Below are 20,513 nucleotides of genomic sequence, written 5' to 3'. Positions count from 1 at the left end.
GAATCAGCTAGCCGATATCTTTTCCAAGCCTCTAGATGAGAAGACCTTTTGCAGGTTGCGTAGTGAGCTAAATGTCTTAGATTCGCGGAACCTGGATTGATTTATAGCATACATGTGTTTATGCTCTTGATCATGTTCCTTATGCATTTTGTTGCTTAATAATGGTGCTCAAGTTGTACAAACACTCCCTGGACCTCACAAGTCCGTTGCAAAGTGATGCACATGTTTAGGGGGAGATGTGTTACAACTTGACCCTTTGAGGCTAACCATGTGCTTGAGTTTGCCTGATTTAGTCTCAAAGGATGATTGAAAAGAAAAAGGTGGACTTGGACCATGAAAGACTTCCACTGCACTCCGATGAGAGGGTAACATATTCCAAGTTCATCTCATGTACTCTTATTGCCTTTGTATTCTTATTGAAGATTTTGGTGAGGCAATGGGGTTCTAGGGCCAATATTGATCCCGTTTTGGTGCTTGATGCCAAAGGGGGAGAAAATAAAGGCCAAAGCAATAAATGGATCAGCTACCACTTGAGAGATTTTGAAAATAGTAGAATAGAGCTTTTGTTTTGTCAAAACTCTTTTATTGTCTCTCTTGTCAAAAGTTGGCTTCTTGTGGGGAGAAATGTTGAAAAAGGGGAGTTTTTGAAATCTTGAATCAATTTCTCTTGGAATGACTCTCTTTATGTCTTAATATGTGTGTTTGACTTAGAGATAGAAAGTTGAGTTTGATTTGCAAAAACAAACCAAGTGGTGGCAAAGAGTGATCCATATATGTCAAATTTGAATCAAAACAATTTGAGTTCTTATTTGAATTGATTATGTATTTGTTCTACTTGCTTTATATTATGTTGGAATAAATCACCAAAAAGGGGGAGATTGAAAGGGAAATGTGCCCTTAGGCCATTTCTAAGTATTTTGGTGATTTAGTGTCCAACACATGTGCCTAAGTGTAAAATGGTGGACAAAGTACAAATCAAGGATAAAGGTATGTTTCTCAGACTTAGTACATTGTTTTAGAAACTAATGTATTGTGTCTAAGTGCTGGAAATAGGAAAAATCCAATTGAAAATGTCTTGGCTCAAGCAGCCAAGAATCTGCTCAGTCTGGGAGCACCGGACTGTCCGGTGGTGCACCGGACAGTGTCCGGTGCGCCAGGCTGGTTTGAGCGAAGTGGCTGCTCTCGGGAATTCACCGGCGACGTACGGCTATAATTCACCGAACTGTCTGGTGTGCACCGGACTGTCCGGTGAGCCAACTGTCGGCCGAGCCAACGGTCGGCCGCGCGATCTGCGCGGGACACGTGGCCGAGCCAACGGCTAGAAGGGGCACCGGACTGTCCGGTGTGCACCGGACATGTCCGGTGCACCAACGGCTCCAAGGCTGCCAACGGTCGGCTTCGCCATAGAAGGAAAGAAATCGGGCACCGGACAGTGTCCGGTGTGCACCGGACTATCCGGTGCGCCAGTCGACAGAAGGCAAGATCAGCCTTCCCAGATTGCTCTCAACGGCTCCTAGCTGCCTTGGGGCTATAAAAGGGACCCCTAGGCGCATGGAGGAGATCATCAAGCATACTCAAAGCAATCCTAAGCACCGAGACTTCGATTCCACGCATTTGTTTCTTCGTGATAGCATCTAGAGCTCTAGTTGAGTTGTGAACTCATTGGGTTGTGTTGCGAGCTCTTGTTGTGACTTGTGTGCGTGTCATTGCTCTGATTTTGAGTCTTGTGTGTGTTGCTTATCCCTCCCTTACTATGTGCTTCTTTGTGATCTTCAAGTGTAAGGGCGAGAGGCTCCAAGTTGTGGAGATTCCTCGCAAGCGGGATATTGAAAGGCAAAGCAAAACACCGTGGTATTCAAGTTGGTCTTTGGACCGCTTGAGAGGGGTTGATTGCAACCCTCGTCCGTTGGGACGCCACAACGTGGAGTAGGCAAGCGTTGGTCTTGGCCGAACCACGGGATAAACCACTGTGTCATCTCTGTGATTGATCTCTTGTGGTATTGTGTTTTGTTGAGACTCTACTCTAGCCACTTGGCAATTATTGTGCTAACCTTAACCAAGTTTTGTGGCTTAAGTTTTAAGTTTTATAGGATCACCTATTCACCCCCCCCTCTAGGTGCTCTCAGTTTGCTCATTATTATGTATGCTAAGAATTTCCATTTTCTCTAGCAAGTTTTCAATAGCATCTTGAGAGCTAGCTAACTTAGCCTTAAGTTCTTCATTCTTTTTAATCAAACTATCATCATAGTTGAGGATGGAGCTTTAAACTCTAGTTGCTTAATTTTAGTTGTTAGTTTATAATTCACGTTTGCAAATGTTTTGAAATTTTCTAGCAAGCATTTATAATCATTTTGAGAGCTAAACAACTTAGATTTAAGCACTTTTACTTGAGCTCTTTGTTTAGTGCAAACACCCTTAAAAAATTTAATGACATGCACAAGTTCATCTATGGAGGGCTTATCTTCATCATCGACATCGCTATCACTAGAGGATGTGATACTTGTGTTACCTCTTGCCATAAGGCATTTGTGTGATGACTGTGAAGAGTGTGATGAAGAGGGGTGGATGTGGCTTCTTGGAGGTTCATCTTCACTTGAAGAATCATCTCAAGTTTTGATACTTGTCAGCGCCTTGCCTTTGCTCCTACTTTTCTTAGGTTCGGCCGTATTTGGGAAATTATCCCAAAAGTAGCCCTTCTCCCCACATGTGAAGCACCACCTCTTTCTTTTCTTTTTCCTATCAATGTTAAAGAGAAGATCCTCGACCTGCAGGGGCACACCCATTAGATTAATCTTATGAATCATCCTCATTACATTTTTGACCCGACTGACCGTTTCTTTGTCCTCGCATGATGATGTGGAGGCTTGATAATCTTCTTCATATTTCTCTTCTTCTTCACGTGAGGAACTGGATCTAGGAGCCTTCGTTTTGCCTTTCTTTTTTCCTTACATGCAAGAGCATATGACATTGATGAAGTGGCCTCCTCTTGACCCATATTTTGTGACATCACAATCTTTCCGATCATGAGTGTCAGGGTCATTTGGCTCAAGTCCTCCAAGTTATGAAAGATGGTGATGATGTTCCCATATTTTCATTGAGGTAGTAGGGAGATGATCTTCCTCACAATGTCTGCATACCTAGCTTATTGATTCCAATAGAATTAAGCTCATTAATGATAAGATTCAAAAGAGAATACATATCTCTAACAACTCATTTTCTTTCATCAAAAAAGAATTATATTAATTTAAAACTAGGCAATGCTTTTGCTCACAGACATTTGATGTGTCGCCATGGAGTTCATGTAATATAAGCCAAATCTCATTAGTAGTTTTCAAAGTAAGTACTTGATTGAACATAGCCATGCTAAGAGATTCATACAAGCAATTTTTGGCTTAGCATTTAAATGGATTTCTTTTTCATCACTCGCGATGAGCTTTTTGGGATTCTTGGGTGGTTTCATTTCATCGCGAGTAACTCTCCAAACACCTAGATCAACTGTTTCTAAGTAGCAAGCCATTCTAGCACTATAATAAGAGAAATTAGTGTCGTCGAAGTGTGGTGGCCTATGAGTATTCATCCCTTCTTCTAAAAAGTGTTGGCTCAATTAGCAGTGAAGCTAAAATGTTCCAAATGAGTCAAACTGTTGGGGACTTGTTCTCAAATGCTATGAGTTAAGAACAAGGCAACATAGAAAATGTTAATCGATTAAGTCCTTCGTCCTTCGAAGCATTATTCCCCTTAGGATATAATGCTTTTCGGACGAAGGTTATGAAACGCGTACCTTCATAAATACACTATACAGTGACGAAGGATGAATTATAAGAAATATAAAGGACAACATAAACAATTATATATTATTATCATGTATAAACAGAAATAACGTTGAATTACAAATGTACCTTCAACTTGAAGGAGATGAAAGTACAAGCGTGACGCAAAAGTGAATGCCAAATCAGCGTGAACAGTACGGGGGTACTGTTCACCTATTTATAGGCACAGGACACAGCCTATGTAAAATTACATTTATACCCTTTACATTTGATAATAGTTCTACAGTAATCTATTGAGGTCTGAATAGCCTTTTCATCTTTAAGTCGGTTTCATTTCGTTGCTACCACGCCGAAGCTTTCCTGCTCACACCTTCGGCGCTGTATCAACCTTCGTATTGTTCTGGTTTGCTGTGATACCGACTTGAGTCCGAAGATACCTGTTCACACATTAAACTCCAGAAATACTGTTAAATCCTGTTTTTGAGGACCTTCGTAAGCCAAAGGCCCCCAACAGTAGCCCCTCGCAATATTAATTTATTTTAAAATAATAAATTTAGATTGCGACATGGACGAAGGATTTACTCCGAAGGTCCGAAAAAACACCTTCCCTTTGCTAGAATAGCAACATTCACTGACAAGCGGGGTCTTTCAATTTTCAACGCACTGGGCGTATAAATATGGTCATACCGCAAACTCATTTGGCACGCTCTCTGGCTATCTGCTCCCGCTCACTCGATTTTTAGCTCTTGTGCACTAAGATTTGCTGAGTTCTTAGTTTTGAAGCTTCGGCTTTGAAAACAGTTTTTTAGCGTCTCCGAAGATGTCTGAAGATAAGAAGGCTGTTACCGAGATGAAATTGAGTCTCAACGAAGAGAAAAATCTGGGGTTTCTTATAGCAATGTCGAAGACCAACACAGAAAAAATCACCAAGGAGATTCTAGAAGGTTTGTCTGAGGATACTGGTGATAGCGACAACTATGATGTGGATAGCGGCGGTGAAGACTCCGAAGATCGTCCCTGGCGACCAAGCCATTCAGTTTATGGTAAATCAACTATCAAAGAGAATCATCTTGTCAACATGAGAGGAAGATATTTCCGGGATTTGTCCGTTGTGAGGGCCGATGAAGGGGAGAAGACTTGTCCACACCCTGAAGAGAATGAAGTCGTAGTGTTCCGAAGCTTTTTTGAAAGCTGGGCTGCGATTTCCCTTGAGCAGCTTCGTCGTGGAGGTGCTGAAAATGTTTGAAGTCTATCTTCATCAACTCACCCCCGAAGCAATTATAAGGTTGAATATCTTCGTATGGGCCGTGAGAAGCCAAGGTCTGGAACCTGATGCGAAAAGCTTCTGCAACATACACGAATTATCATACGAGACAAAACCTTGGGGTAAGGAACAATATCACAATAACTTTGGCTGCTACAATTTTGTTTCTCGGTCTGGGTCAAGCTGTCCCGTGCCAACCTTTCGGAAGAGATGGCCCGGCGACTGGATGACAGAATGGTTTTATGTGAAAAATGATCTGAAAACACGAGAAGATATCAAAGGTATAATTATGCGCCCTATTTGGCAAAGCTTCGGCCTTCGAAGGCCGAAGGTTGAAATGAATGAAGCTGCCGAAGAATGCCAGAGAGCCTTCGGCGTTATCTGTTCTTTTATTGGAACTAGAGATTTAGTACAAGAGCATATTGCCTTCAGGGTATGGCCGCTCGCGGAGAAGTGGGAAATGCCGCAGGAAACCATAAAGGAGGCCGACGAAAGTGGACTTATCAGGCTAAAGTATACTTTTAAGTTCGGAGATAAATTCGTTGAGCCAGATGATGACTGGTTAAAAAGTATTGAAAATTTAAGTGATGAACTTCTTGGGGCTTATTCGAAGGCCGAAGATACTGCAATGTCAGCAGCCTTCGGAGGCCGAAAAAAGAAGAGGCTGAATCGGGTATTTGATGCAATCGGGTTTGTCTACCCTGACTATTGCTATCCCATTCGAAGGCAGAAGAGAAAAAACACAACCTCTGTAAAAGAAGAAGTTGTAACTGCTCCTAGCGAGCCAGAACCGAAAAGAAAGAAGATAAAGGTCCTCACACATCGGTCGCGCTATATTGAACCAGCTTCGGTGCCTGAGTTTACCGGAGAAACTTCTTCGGCCACCGAGGCTAAAAAGCCAACCAAACCAACCTTGCTGCCAGAAGTTGCAGAAATGGCCGAAGCGCCAAAAAGGATAGAATTGGAAGAACCGAAGATTTTGCTACCAGAAACCGAAGAAATGGCCGAAGCGCCATCCACAAAAAAAATGGAAGAAGTGAAAAAACCAACTGAAGAAAAAACATCAGAAGTTGTGAGTCCTGCAGCAAATGTTGAGACAGTAAAAAATCAAAAAGTGCCAGCAGTGACTCCGAAAAGAAAGAGAATGGCTAATGTGCTAGATGTACTGGAAACAATCAAATCTTCAAGCACACCTCCGAAGAAGGTTGCTGCCATTCCTGAAACAACAACTGAAATTTCTGATATTAAAGCTCCAGAGCAAGAAACTGAAGCCGAAGCCGGGTCCTCAGAGCCCGCGAAGATAAAATCCTTGGAAACTGAGGAAGAAAAAATAACAAAGCCAACTTTTGTTGAAGAAATCGGTGTCATTGCCCCCGAAGCATCCTCCAAAGTCCGTGATTATATTGTTCGTCATGCTTCGGGGAAAAAACTATCAGAAAAAGAAGAGCAAGAGGCCCAGCGCTACGCCCAAAAACTGAAGTATCCAAAGGGGGCGTTAATATTCAATGGTAGTGGAGAAGAAGACTTTTTGTATTGTCTCCCTGACAGCAAGGAGATTTCTGTCTGCCGGGAGATGAGCAAGAGCTTCGGATTCCCAACTTTAGAAGACGGGCTCTCGGTGCTGTCGAAGAACGATCTGGCCGACAGCCTGGCCTATAATAGCTTAAAGGTGCGACAAATGGGATCCTTGTATTTTTTGTTGAGACCAAAATTTTTCGTTTGTTTAAATCTATTGACACACACATATTTCTCTTTGCAGGGCCTGATACTTAGCAATGCCCTTAGGGCACAGAAGGATGCTGAAGACGAAGGGTGTGCTATAGCCCTGAGCAACCTTCGTTCCGAAGTAATTGAACTGAGGAACGAAGGCCTCGAAAAAGATAAATACACTCATTGATAAATAAAATAAAGGAAGACAAAGCTGCTTTTAAAGGTCAAGCTGAAGCTCAGAAACGCGAAATTGAAGATCTTCGGAAACAACTGGCCAGAGCCAAGGAAGAATGCATACTTGAAGAAACAAGGCGAGAACTCAGCGACCAATGGGCAGATCACTTAGAAGGAACTGTTGAAGAGCTTCGTTCGTCCAAGAAGAGATGCTATAACAAATCTATAGAGTGTGTTAAGAAGTTAAAAGCTAGCTTCGCCAAAGTCGGCGCATTCTCAAGCGAAGAGAACTTCACAAGAGGCAATCCCGAAGGTCCCATCGAGTGGATCGACCACGAAGCTGAGGCCTTTGAGGAAATTTTAAATAGCCGTGGAGATATATGTGCTTTCTCGGCTGCCAGAGGGATTGCCACCATTTTAGAGAAAAAGGGTTGCGAACACGTAAAGATTCTAGCACAATCCGAAGCTGCTTTGTCCTTCGAAGATGCAAGGGATCCTTCGGCCGAAGCTAGCATGGTTGGTGGAAAATTTTTCACCGATATCTGGGATAATGGTGGCCGAGAAATGGCCCGAGAAATTATTCGAAAAAGTGAAAAGGGCATCCACGACGCTAGAGAAAAAGCTGAGACTGCTGAGAAGAGCGCAGAGCCCGAAGGGCAATTAGGTATTAACTAATAGTTTTTATTGTGTTGTAATTTTTGGTTTTAAGCTTCGTTTGCCATTTGTAATAGCAATGTAGCCGTATCCTGTCCTACTTCAGATCCTGCTAAAGCGTCTCCGGGCCCTCAACCGAAAGGAGACGACGAAATTAAAAAGATGGCTGAAGCCATTATGGACGAAGTCGTCAATCGGCTCCTGAATGAGGCTGCAGAAGTTGTTCTGAGAGAAGATTAAATACTATTGTAAATTAAACTTCTGAAATGTAATATGTGTGACATCTTGTAGCCCTGAATGTAATATACCTGCTTTTATTATTTAATTCTTTACGATGCATGAAATTTTACATACGTACCGTTTTTGAGTCTTTGACGAAAAAAACACCTTCCCTTCTTTTCATGCTTCGTGAAGAATAATTTCCATTTGTCACCACAATATTCGTGGTGCTCTGATGAATAATATCCAAGCTTCGTGAAAATGTTCTCCGAAGCTACTTAGCATGATTTTCCCCTTTCAAAACATTCTTCCGAAGATCGATGTCATGTCCCCTTCTTGTGCCATATGCAGCATGATGTATGATGCTTATGCTATGCAAAATGATGCGATGATGTTATGCTGTGTAAGATGTTGTTTATTCCGAAGATACACACATTCCTGCGACAAAACACATAATCTTTTGAATCAGCATTGTCTTTTTTCTATAAGCCTCCCTTAGGAGCTTCTTCGCCTTTTACTTCAGCGGAATCAGCGTTTATTTTTCGCTGTAAGCCTCCCTTAGGAGCTTCTTCGCCTTTTACTTTCAGCGGTATTCGCGTTGACTTTTCTCGCTTCGCCTTTTACTTAGGCGGTATCAGCGTTGACTTTTCGCTGTATGCTCTGCATTCCCTTTGGAACGACTTTGGAGCAGAAAACTTACACTGCGCTCCCTTTGGAACGACTTTTTTGTGACTTCGGCAAACTTACTCTGCGTTCCTTAGAACGACTTTTTGTTGCTTCGAAGAATTTTCGATAGTTCGAAGGTCCTCTTTGTTATCACAAGTCTTTCAACAATTTAAGCCTGTGAAGAAAATATATTTTCCTTGTGGGAATCAACGAAACTATTTACATGAAACCTGAACAATGTCCTTTATTACAGAAAATAAAACTGAATGAAAAAGATTGCTATTAAGGTAGGATATTTGTCAATAGATGTGCTTTGACTCTGGCACAGTGCTGTTGACTGTGCGAGCTTCGGACTGTTCTCTGAAGTCCCTTTGGTGTGGAGCATATTGGCTCCCTTCTGGCTGCTGGCCTTGTTGCAGCGGTGGTGGAGGCGGAGGTTGTTGCCAGGAAGCCTGAGGTTGACTCGCCGAAGCAACAGAAACTGCAGGGTGATTGCCTACATACTCTGGGATGTAAGGCGAATGATACGAAGCAGTGTGCATGACCTGCTTCGGCTGAGCCTGTTGTGCTGCCGCTTCGGCTATTTCTTTTTGCTTCTGGATGGTAACATGGCACATCCTGGTGGTATGACCTTTGTTCTCACCACAGAATAAGCAAAAGATTCTTCTCGGTTGATCGCCAAATCTTCCTCCGAAGCCCCTGGCGCCTCTGCCTCTTGGAGCTGGTGGTCGGAAGGAGCCTTGCTGTTGCCCCGAAGCCTGTGAGGAACATTGTGGCCTTTGCTGTTGGCTCCCTCTATCATCGTTTTGTGTAGAGTTATGAATTGATCTAACGTGCCTCGGGTAGAACCTCCCTCCGAAGCCCCTGGTCATTTCAGAAAACCTGAAAGCCTCCTCCCTTCTTTGGCGAAAATCATTATCGGCCCGAATGTACTCGTCCATCTTCTGGAGCAGCTTCTCCAAAGTTTGAGGAGGCTTCCTAGCGAAGTACTGAGCTGACGGTCCTGGCCGAAGCCCCTTGATCATGGCCTCAATGACAATTTCATTGGGCACCATTGGTGCCTGTGCCCTCAAACGCAAGAACCTCCGGACATACGCCTGAAGGTATTCTTCGTGATCCTGGGTGCATTGGAACAGAGCTTGAGCAGTAACCGGCTTCGTCTGAAACCCTTGGAAGCTAGTTAACAACAAGTCCTTCAGCTTCTGCCATGAAGTGATCGTTCCTGGTCGAAGGGAGGAATACCAGGTTTGAGCAACACTCCTGACAGCCATAACAAAAGATTTGGCCATGACTGCAGCATTGCCACCATACGAAGATACTGTTGCTTCGTAGCTCATCAAAAACTGCTTCGGGTCTGAGTGGCCATCGAATACGGGAAGCTGAGGCGGCTTGTAGGACGGAGGCCAAGGTGTAGCCTGCAGCTCAGCGGACAGAGGAGAAGCATCATCAAAAACAAAATTCCCATGATGGAAATTGTCATACCAGTCATCTTCATTGGGAAAACCCTCCTGATGAAGGTCTTGGTGCTGAGGCCTTCGGTGTTGCTCATCCTGGGCAAGATGACGAACTTCTTCAGAGGCTTCGTCTATCTGCCTCTGCAGTTCAGCTAGCCTGGCCATCTTTTCTTTCTTCCTCTGCACTTGTTGATGAAGCATCTCCATATCTCTGATTTCTTGATCTATCTCGTCCTCTGGTGGTGTCGGGCTGACAGCCTTCCTTTTCTGGCTTCGGGCCTCCCGAAGGGAGACTGTCTCCTGATTGTGGTCCAGCGGTTGCAGAGCTGCAGCCCCAGTCGCTGAAGCTTTCTTCGGCGCCATAACGAAGGTTTATGATCACCGAAGGTGTTCAAAAAAACTCAAAGAGTGGAAGTGAGTTCACCGGAGGTGGGCGCCAATGTTGGGGACTTGTTCTCAAATGCTATGAGTTAAGAACAAGGCAACATAGAAAATGTTAATCGATTAAGTCCTTCGTCCTTCGAAGCATTATTCCCCTTAGGATATAATGCTTTTCGGACGAAGGTTATGAAACGCGTACCTTCATAAATACACTATACAGTGACGAAGGATGAATTGTAAGAAATATAAAGGACAACATAAACAATTATATATTATTATCATGTATAAACAGAAATAACGTTGAATTACAAATGTACCTTCAACTTGAAGGAGATGAAAGTACAAGCGTGACACAAAAGTGAATGCCAAATCAGCGTGAACAGTACGGGGGTACTGTTCACCTATTTATAGGCACAGGACACAGCCTATGTAAAATTACATTTATACCCTTTACATTTGATAATAGTTCTACAGTAATCTATTGAGGTCTGAATAGCCTTTTCATCTTTAAGTCGGTTTCATTTCGTTGCTACCACGCCGAAGCTTTCCTGCTCACACCTTCGGCGCTGTATCAACCTTCGTATTGTTCTGGTTTGCTGTGATACCGACTTGAGTCCGAAGATACCTGTTCACACATTAAACTCCAGAAATACTGTTAAATCCTGTTTTTGAGGACCTTCGTAAGCCGAAGGCCCCCAACACAAACTGGGCTCTAATACCAATTGAAAGGAACCGAATTATGACTTTCTAAAAACTTTGCTAATCTAGGCGACAAATATATCTCCTAAACAAAACCTATGCAACTAAACAAGAATGTACAAAGTAGGTTTTGTAAATGTGGAAGCTAAAGAGCAAAGATAGATATTGCAAACTCTCGTGGAGGCGCCGGTATTTTTACCGAGGTATCCGGAACCGCGCAAGGTCCTGACTAATCCTCGTAGGTGCCCCTACGCAAAGGGTAGCCCACGCGATGGCCAAGCACCATGGTTGAGTAACTCTATAGAGAGTCGCGGGCCTTCTCCACGTGCAAGTGGTGCTCCGTTTCTAGCTCATCTCGGATGCTCCTCGCCATCTTCACTATCAAGCTTCTGGCCGAAACACCGCGGACCTCTTTCTCTCTAATACACGGTGGTGGACGCACCACAAACACGGTTGATACGGTCTTGCAAGACTCTTGTCCCACTTGTACAATATTACAACAGCTCGCGCAAGAGCCGAGGGGTTTTGGGTTTTTTCTAACCTCACTCAACTCACTAGGAACAACCTAGAGCGAGTGCATAAGTGGTCTAATTAACTTAAGCACTTCGCAAAGCACCTATGCTAATCATCGAGTGATTCTATTAAGCACTAGGGTGTTTGAAGCCTTAGAGATGTGTATCACACGTGTTGGTATGTTGCTTGGGCTCCCACGCCTTCAAATGGCTAGCTAGGGAGGTATTTATAGAGCTCCCATCTAATTCTAGCCATTGGAGGGAAAGCAGATTTTCTCTATCTATGCCACACCAGGCTGGTCTGGTGCACCACCAGACCGTCAGTCCGGACCCTCCAAGTCAGTCAGTCGTTGGCGCTCTGCTACACTATAGCAGGTCTGGTGTGCCACTTGCATGGTTTGATGCCGCCACGTCAGATTGTCGTAGGCTACTAGACATTGGACCACGGTCTGGCACACCATCGGACCAGTTTGGTGCGCCAGCTGCCCGAGAGCCATTTGCATAGCTCTCTGCGCACACGGTCCGGTGCACCACGGGACTGGTCGGGTGGCCAGCTGACATCCCAGTTCTAGATTTCTTCAGTCTTTTCGCTTGGGCTCTTTTGGTCTTGTGTCTTAGACTTGTGTTGAATATTTGTGAGTCTTCTTAGAGTCTTTTAAAGTCTTCTTTTGAGGTGTTCCATCCACAGATCCTAAGTCCAAACCACTTCGCATCCTGTGAACTACAAAACACAAATACTTGGAAAACATTAGTTCACTGGTTATGTTGTTCATCAAACACCAAAATCACTTAGTTAAATGGATCGAGGTCCATTTTCCTTGCAGGTCGTGCCCATTTTGGGCGAGACTCTCATCTACATCATGGCCACTGCCCATGTGGTCAGCGATGCTTGTTGTAGAGCGAGCAGACAAGGGCCACGTACTCAAAATACAAAGGCATGTCTACTTCGTTAGTGAGGTGTTGACCAAGTCTAAAACTCGATACCCTTAGATACAAAATCTGATCTACATGGTCCTCATCGTCAAGAGGAAGTTAATGCACTACTTTGATCAGCGTCCTGTATCGGTAGTATCCACAACTCCGCTCGACAAAATCGTCTGCAATCGCGACGCGTACGGACGCATCGTGAAATGCTCCCTCGAGCTCAACAAGCTCGACATCAGCTACGCCCTAGGACCGTGATCAAGTCACAAACCCTGATCGGCTTTGTCATGGAATGGATGGAAGCCCAAGCACCACCCCCTTTAATGACCTAGAATACCAAACCATGTACTTTGATCGGTCCTACCTCAAGACAGGCAGCGACATAGGAGTAGTCCTCACGTTGCCTCAAGGACACAAGCTCCGCTACTCCATCCACCTCCACTTCGACACCACCACCAACATGGTGGAATACGAGACCCTAATCAACGGGCTATGAATTACGACTGAAGTAGGAATGTTGGGGCGAAGGCGCAACGACCCCTCGCTCGAGAAACTACAATGTCGAAGGGTTAAAGTCTGGAGGGCGCAATGGCCTGAAGAGCGGGCCACGCTTCGAAGTGCACGGAGAGCGCATGCGAAGACTCATGCACTCCGTCCACCAGGACGGACCAGAGCGAAGACCATCGAGAATTCCGATGACAGAGAATCTGGACTATGAAGACCATGTGTTGTAATCTACCACTAATTGTAACAGGGGGGCCATGTATAGTCGGCCCATGCTATAAGATCTCACATGTAGGACGCTATGCGGGTAGAGCTATTAGTGGGTCAACCCATGTTTGTAATTAATTACGCTATAATGACCCGCCATAACCCGCCATGGGAGAATATTCTGGGGATAACGTAGGTAACTGATGGTATAATCGTCTTTGACGGGGCAAGGCCGACCCTTGGTTACCTATAAATACCCTCGTAAAGTACAGTTGCGGGGGACAGAAGAAAATCACTATTGCTCTAATACTCTATGTAACCAGGCATCAAATCTCTTCCTGTTTTCCACTATTTGGGCTCGGTTGACCACGTGTTAGCGAGTTCCAACATTTGGCGCCCACCGTTCGTGCTATGACAAACCATTCCCGCGATGGCCCCCAAGAGAGCGAATTCGAAGGCCGCTGCTTCCATCGACGATGCTGCGAAGGCGGCTCTTCTGCCTGAAAAGAAAGGCAAAGCTACCATTCACTACACGACAGTTCACTTACCGCAACCTACGGTTGGTTGCTAAAACGGCCTTCAGCGACCTACGGTTGGTCGCTAAAAACTTTTAGCGACCCATAAGGATGGTCGCTGTAAGTGCCGTCGCTAAAGGCTTTAGCGACCGACATCTTTTTAGCGACCGACCGTCTGTTGCTAATATTGTATATTTAGCGACCAACCGTGGGTTGTTGTACTATAGATTTAGCAACCAACCGTAAGTCGTCATACTATATATTTAGCAACCAACAGAAAGTCGCCCTTTTTACAGTTGTTATTAATAATAATATACATTTAATTAAGCACCACAAATCACAGATTTTTATACACAAATCATGAAGACATACACAGTTAATCAGTATACCACAGTCATAGATCCATCACATAAACACAAAAGCACCAAAATTATATATTCACAAAAGCATCACAATTATAATATTATTCACAACTAGATCATTTACAGATAGCTAGCTAGATCATTCACAAAAGCTCCAGAGATGATTAATCACAAAAGCACCACAGCGACATCACTCCAGCTTGAAGCAATTCAAAAGCCCACAACTACATCACTAATGTTTCATATCACTCCAGCTATTGTTCAAAAGCCCACAACTACATCACTCTAGGTGCTCCAGAGTTGATTAGTCACAAAAGCACCAAAGCTACACTAATGCTTCAAGCAGTTCAAAAGCCTCCAGACAACCACTCCAGCTTCTTGTATCCTCCTGTTTTAAGGTACAAGCTTTCTTTGTCGAGAACACCCTAGAAAAAAGTACATCAAATTAGTATATTGTTGCTACATTTGCAAATCAAGGTTAATCATCATTAAGTTGATGGCTCATATAAATCTAAACATAAACAAGATAAGATATAGATTATTACTTTCTTGTACGGCCATGCAACTAACATCATGTAAGCATCAGCCATATACTGATCGCATTTTGATTAGGGAAACATATTGGTCACCTAAAATGGGACAATAACCCTCTTTCTTGCTCCGTTACTCCACACCTTTTTTTCACTAAACAAATCTTTTTTTTAAATGTCCCCATCTATAATTCACTTTCTATTATTTGCCTATGGATGAATAAAATATGGTTGTTAAAAGAAAGAAATGTATTGAAAAGCATATACAACTTTCGAAACCCACGCACCTCTCATAAAAGATTTCTGGCTCTGCCGCTTGTCAAATGTGTATCGTATATAATTCAAAATAGTACTTTAGAAACCATATCAATGTCATTATGGACAATATGTATATACTAGTTAGGTTCCCGTACTTTTGCTACAGAGGTTTTATATATCACATAAATAGACCTTGTTTCAACGTTTCAAACCTTTAAAAAACACTAACTCAATTGACATAGAAAAATGATTATAGAACTAAGGATACATGACAGTTCCACAAGTACCTCTTCAAAAGCCCAATTGTCATGTCTATCATTTGAATCACTTGCTTGAGGCGACGAAATTAAGCTTTCTATTATGTCAATGAATTGATTTATCTTATCTCCAAGTACTTCAAGTTTCCGTCATCCTCTCTTTGACCCCACATCATTTCATCTATTCAGAAAAACAACACAATCATAGTTTTTGTTCACATCATTTGCTCCAAATTAATGAAGTCGTCAAAAGGTAGACATGCTAAAAAAGAAGAAATTATGCCTGAAGTAAGTAAAGCAATATGAAGGGGTCCATGGCTCATTTTGGTATGATGTGAAATAAATCATAGACGTAAAAAGTACTATTCTTTGCATTTAGTTACTTTCATGCTCCATATCCATAAAAACGCCAAATAATGCAGTGTCATTATTGAGATCTAGCAAAGCCAAGTGCTGGAAAATTGTACATTAGACTAAAAATACAATCATAATAAACTAAAATAAAAATTGATGAGATTTCATCCTCCCAACAGATACGAATAAATCATATCAGTAAGTGTATTAGATTATGCTATGAAAAAATCAGCTTCTCCTTAAACAGTTATACTCGATAAGATATCTCATGCACATTCAAATTCTCTCCTCTTAGTTATACTCGATAAGATATCTCATGCTTTGTATCTCATCAGCCGTGAGTTGTAATGCTATACCTTTGCACCTAGCAGAAAGATCTTTAGCAAGATGGGCATGGTGCTTGCAAATTACTTTTGTTTATTTCTACCAAAATTATTAAACGAAGAACCACGAAAATCAAACAAGCATTAAGCTGAAGCAAATATAAAAGTGTTTCTTCTTGAACAAAATTTATTACCTTATTCCTAAGAAGAACTTGCTGCAGTGTTCTTCTATCATTTCTGCAATCGTCGTTACATCTTGATCTGTGAGATCGAGCTGCACAACCATCTCAGTTGCAACACTGATTGAAGTGTCCGCTTCAATATCAAAGGGGAAGTGGATGTTTTGGGCATGACCTGTGCATTGGTACAAAGAAATGGATAGAGAATAAGTGTCAGACTGTGATACTTCGACCAATTGCAGCATGTGGATCCACAGTGTCTCGTACATAGTTATCAGAAGGATGTGAATTTGACATGCTACCTGCATTTCACAATAAGGTTGACATATCAAAAGGAGAGAAGTCGCGTACCAGTGAACATTAAATCGGTACCATGTTCGTTACACCTTTTCACGACTATACCTGAGCGATCATGGCGACCGACAGATGATGCTACTCCATCATATCTGAAACTAGAGCTTGGTTTTGGACTACCAATATCTGCCATGTTTATTCTAAAGTAAAGTTATGTGGGAACGAGAAATTTTACTGCAACTACATCTATAACATGAGATATCTCCAATTCAGTCACGTACCTGTTGTATTAATATTCGGATGCACTGGATAGAATATTTTTTCATCACTAACATCTAGGAGAAAAGGATCCATTAAGAGTTCATTTGCCAAAAGTCTTTCATCGACTTTAGCAATGCATTTCTCTATAAATAATTTTACTTCAGGATCACCAATCTTAGCCAGTGAACCTGGCTTTTCACCCTGCCATATATACCACAAATAAAGAGATTATGAAACTGAAAAATATGACTTCATTGAACTAAGAACATCAATTCAAGGAAGAATACATTTCCTAGGACATGCAGAGCATGAATAATATAAGTATAAGACAAGACATATAGTATAAGACAAATGACAGTGGTTCTTATGTAATTTCTATGAACAAAAATACTAAAGCACAGGCATATAGTTTAAGACAAGACAACCATATAGATACATGTGACACTGCCTATGGCTTAGGCCTTATTCATCAATGTTCAACACATTATGACACTTAAAATGAATCATGCTAGCGGCTACTTATGTAATTTCTAGGCACAGCCATGCTTCTAGAACAGTACTCATAGTTGAACAAGTCTGTTTGCTCGTTTATAGCCATGTCAGAAAATAATGAAGATCGCCCTAACTAAAATGCATATTTATGGCTTCATGTTTAGCCAAGATCCATATGGAATTTTCACTCTGAAAGAAATAGCTAAAAGTAATTGGATGGACAAGTAAACTAACATCAGATACTTTTCTATATATCTGTGCTGCATTTGAACATTCACAATATGGGTACTCAAATGTAACAAGCTCCAGTAAACACATCCCAAAAGCATAGATGTCTACAAGCTCATTATATTCCTCGTCATAGAGTTCTGGTGCCATGAATTCCGGTGTACCTAAGAAGAAACAGAGGTTACATACACGAAAAACTATAAATTTCTAATGGAACAATAATCAAATGAATTGCTTACCAATGATACTATGAGCTGAACGTGCATTATCCAGGATAGTCGCTAAACCAAGGTCTCCAATCTTTACTTCACCCTGGTTTCCATTCACGAATATATATTGTCACATTTTAAGTCTCTATGGATCATTGGTGGATCATGGTTGTGCAGGTAGACAAGACCACTCAAGATTTGCCTTGACCATTTCTTTAAAGCTCTAATGTCTACCTTCTTGTGCTTAATCCGGTACCTAAACAAAAAAGGAAAAGGTCGTTACAAGGTTCAGCAAGAGAAAGGTCATGTATTTTCAAAGATCTAAAATGTATGTATCTTGTAAATTGTGTTCATATCATTGTTGTTTCCTCTTAGTATTATGACTATGTGATAACAACAATGTTAACCCAAATGGTTTCAGTTACTTAATCCAGCTTGCACAAAATATCCGAAGAAAAACAATTACAATCAAAGAGGCACGTACTGGCGCAACATCCCTGATGTGAAAACCTCCATGATGAAATTTATATTGTTGCTTCTTTTGTCAAGCCATGAATTGTAGAACTTTATTATGTTTTTATGCTTGAGGGTTTTAAGCAACCACACTTCTGATCTCAGCCTCTCCAAATCATCATTGTTCCGAAGTAAATCTCCAACTTTGATCTGGTTCCAAGCAACTTCTAGTCCTTCAAGTTGATCAAAAGCTTTGTATCTATGTCAATAAAATATAAGTGTTAGTTAACATTATAGATTATCGCTAAAAACAGTTGTGGACATAACGCAAAAGTCAAGGCGTCTAAAGAAAATGTTGGATTTGCCTTCTTATCAAGATTGACTAAGAGAACCTCTCAAATGAAGTGCATACACACATGATCTTGGTCTTACTAGAAATAAACAATTTCTAGAACTGCACTGTTTATGATGGATGGAAAACCGTTCAATTACCGGCAGCTAGAAACTAGTGCTCCAAGTGATAAATGCATAAGATTAATTGGCAGAGTTACTTCAAGTATCCAAGCAATATGAATGGTAAAAATATACATACTGAAGATAAATGTAATGCACACAGTAAAGGGAGAAAACGACACAATTTACTTAAGATCGTACTAAATGATGACATAAATGATAGTTATCCAAAAGAAGATGGCACTTATCCCTTTCCACTCCAGAAAAGGGCAGCAAAATAATCGCGTCAGACATGCACATCGCAAACCACAGGCTTGAATCAATATACTAAAATGTCAACTTAATAAGCATAGGACATCAGGTACAAATGAATTGGGAAACTGAAAAGAAGATAACACACCGAGAAATCGTAGCACAGCAATGCGATAATGTATTCAAATGAAAGAATGTTAGAATTTGCACTGAACAGCAATATATTGTTAGACAGAGTATGCTAGGCCCCAAGAGGCTGCACCTAGAGGCATCAGGGCAGGAACTTTGGACAACAAGCGCATCAGAAAGCATCGAGCCAATCCAAGTGGCACGATGCAATCACTGGGCAAAGTGCCAAGAACCTAAGAAAAGATTCCATCCCCCGTGGGTAAACATTTGGGTCTTTATTTGATAGCACCAAGTAAACCCACCCTAGCTGTAAGCCCGTAACCGCCATACCAAAATGTCGAGTTGGTAGCCTAGGACAGAAGGTACAAAATGGAATTAGGAACTGAAATGGAGACAATGCATTAGGCAGTCACAGCAGAGCAATGCGGTCACGTATTTTAAATGAAAGGAGATCAGGATTCCCAACAAAAAGGCAATATGTGAGGCATCATATCCATATATAGAGATAGTGGCATCGGGCCTGGAACTTTGAGCAATGAGCGCATCAGAAACCATGGAGCCGATCCAAATCGGCGAGAACCTAAGAAACGGTCCCCTCCCATGGCATGGACCGCGTAAAGCCGGGATCTTTAATCGATCGCGCGAAGTCAAAGGGCCCCGAATCAGACCCAGGCGTCAAACGCCCAGGGGGAATGGAAGGATACACCGTCTTGAAGGCGCCCTTGCCGAGAACCTCCGTGTACTGCAAGAGTGCGGAATGCGTGAGCACGGCAGCGGGGGTGGCGAGGGATCGGAGGCGGGGCGGGTGGTCGGGGGAAGGGAAGAGAGGCATTACCCGCCCATAGCGGTCGGTGGGGTCGACCTCGGTGAATTCCGGCTCTGTCTCCAGCGGTGTGGGTGGCGGCGCGGTCGGGCGACACGGGCGGGCGGGCTGGGGAGGTTTGCCATTTTGGGGCCATCGCGACTGGGCACTTAATTGGGATCACAGGGGTATCGTGCTCGCCTCCCTTTCCAGCCGGAAAGCAACCTTTCCTCTATTGAGTCTTGAGAGAGTTGCATGTGTGAGATCCAACGACTCCACCTCGGCCCACCACCACCACCCCAGACGACAACTGCGACTGCGTGCTGGAGAGTGGAGAAACACAAAAATCATGTACCCCTTTAGATGGGCTTTGGTGAATAAATAAGAAACACAAAAATCATGTACCCCTATAGCGACCCACCATCAGTCACACATTTACCTCTATAGCGACCGGCCATAAGTCGTTAAATTTCTAGACTTTTAGCGACCCACAGACCGTCGCTATAAACGCATTTAGCGACCAACCGTCGGTCCATAACTTTTAGCGACCAACCGTCGGTTCCTAATAAGGGTCTCTAAAGATCAACCGTCGTGTAGTGATTGCAGATGACATCCCTTAGGAGTCCTTCAACGATGAGGCAGTCAACAGTAAAAGGCAACGCCAAAACAATCTGCCTACACTGGAGGGCACCGCGCGCACTTGCAGCTCTGAGGGGGTACCTCAGGCACCCCCGCCAGGCTTCATCCACCTAGAGGGAGAAGACACCATCTAAGACAGCGAAATCATAGGAGATATTAGTCGAAGACCAACTCAAGTTGTGAGTCATGCGCATCAAGAACAATCATTTACAGAAGCAGAAAGAAATACTCGCAACCAAGCACTAGCGCATCAACATGCAAGCCAAAGTCAGGCAGATGATACTGGATATGAGGAGCAAAAGGCCAGAGAACTGGAGCAACAAATTGCATACATGCCAGGCAAAGGCGCACACCACATGTAGCGGGGCCCTCTCATCACTCTAAC

General features: G+C 42.8%; 1 long non-coding RNA gene and 1 pseudogene across 1 annotated transcript; both read right to left on the bottom strand.

The window, feature by feature from the left end:
* Positions 1-14,238: 14,238 nt before the first annotated feature.
* On the bottom strand, positions 14,239-16,096 carry LOC118476885 (uncharacterized). The gene is made up of 3 exons (XR_004857686.1): positions 15,932-16,096; positions 15,091-15,241; positions 14,239-14,440 (listed from the first exon to the last, which is right to left on the bottom strand). It is a non-coding gene; the product is annotated as an uncharacterized lncRNA (long non-coding RNA).
* A 133-nt stretch (positions 16,097-16,229) lies between these two features.
* On the bottom strand, positions 16,230-19,519 carry LOC103652934 (probable serine/threonine-protein kinase WNK2; annotated as a pseudogene).
* Positions 19,520-20,513: the final 994 nt, after the last annotated feature.

Source organism: Zea mays, chromosome 4, assembly GCF_902167145.1.
Source record: "Zea mays cultivar B73 chromosome 4, Zm-B73-REFERENCE-NAM-5.0, whole genome shotgun sequence".
Lineage (NCBI taxonomy): Eukaryota > Viridiplantae > Streptophyta > Magnoliopsida > Poales > Poaceae > Zea > Zea mays.
This window is presented reverse-complemented; position numbering and strand designations above follow the sequence as displayed.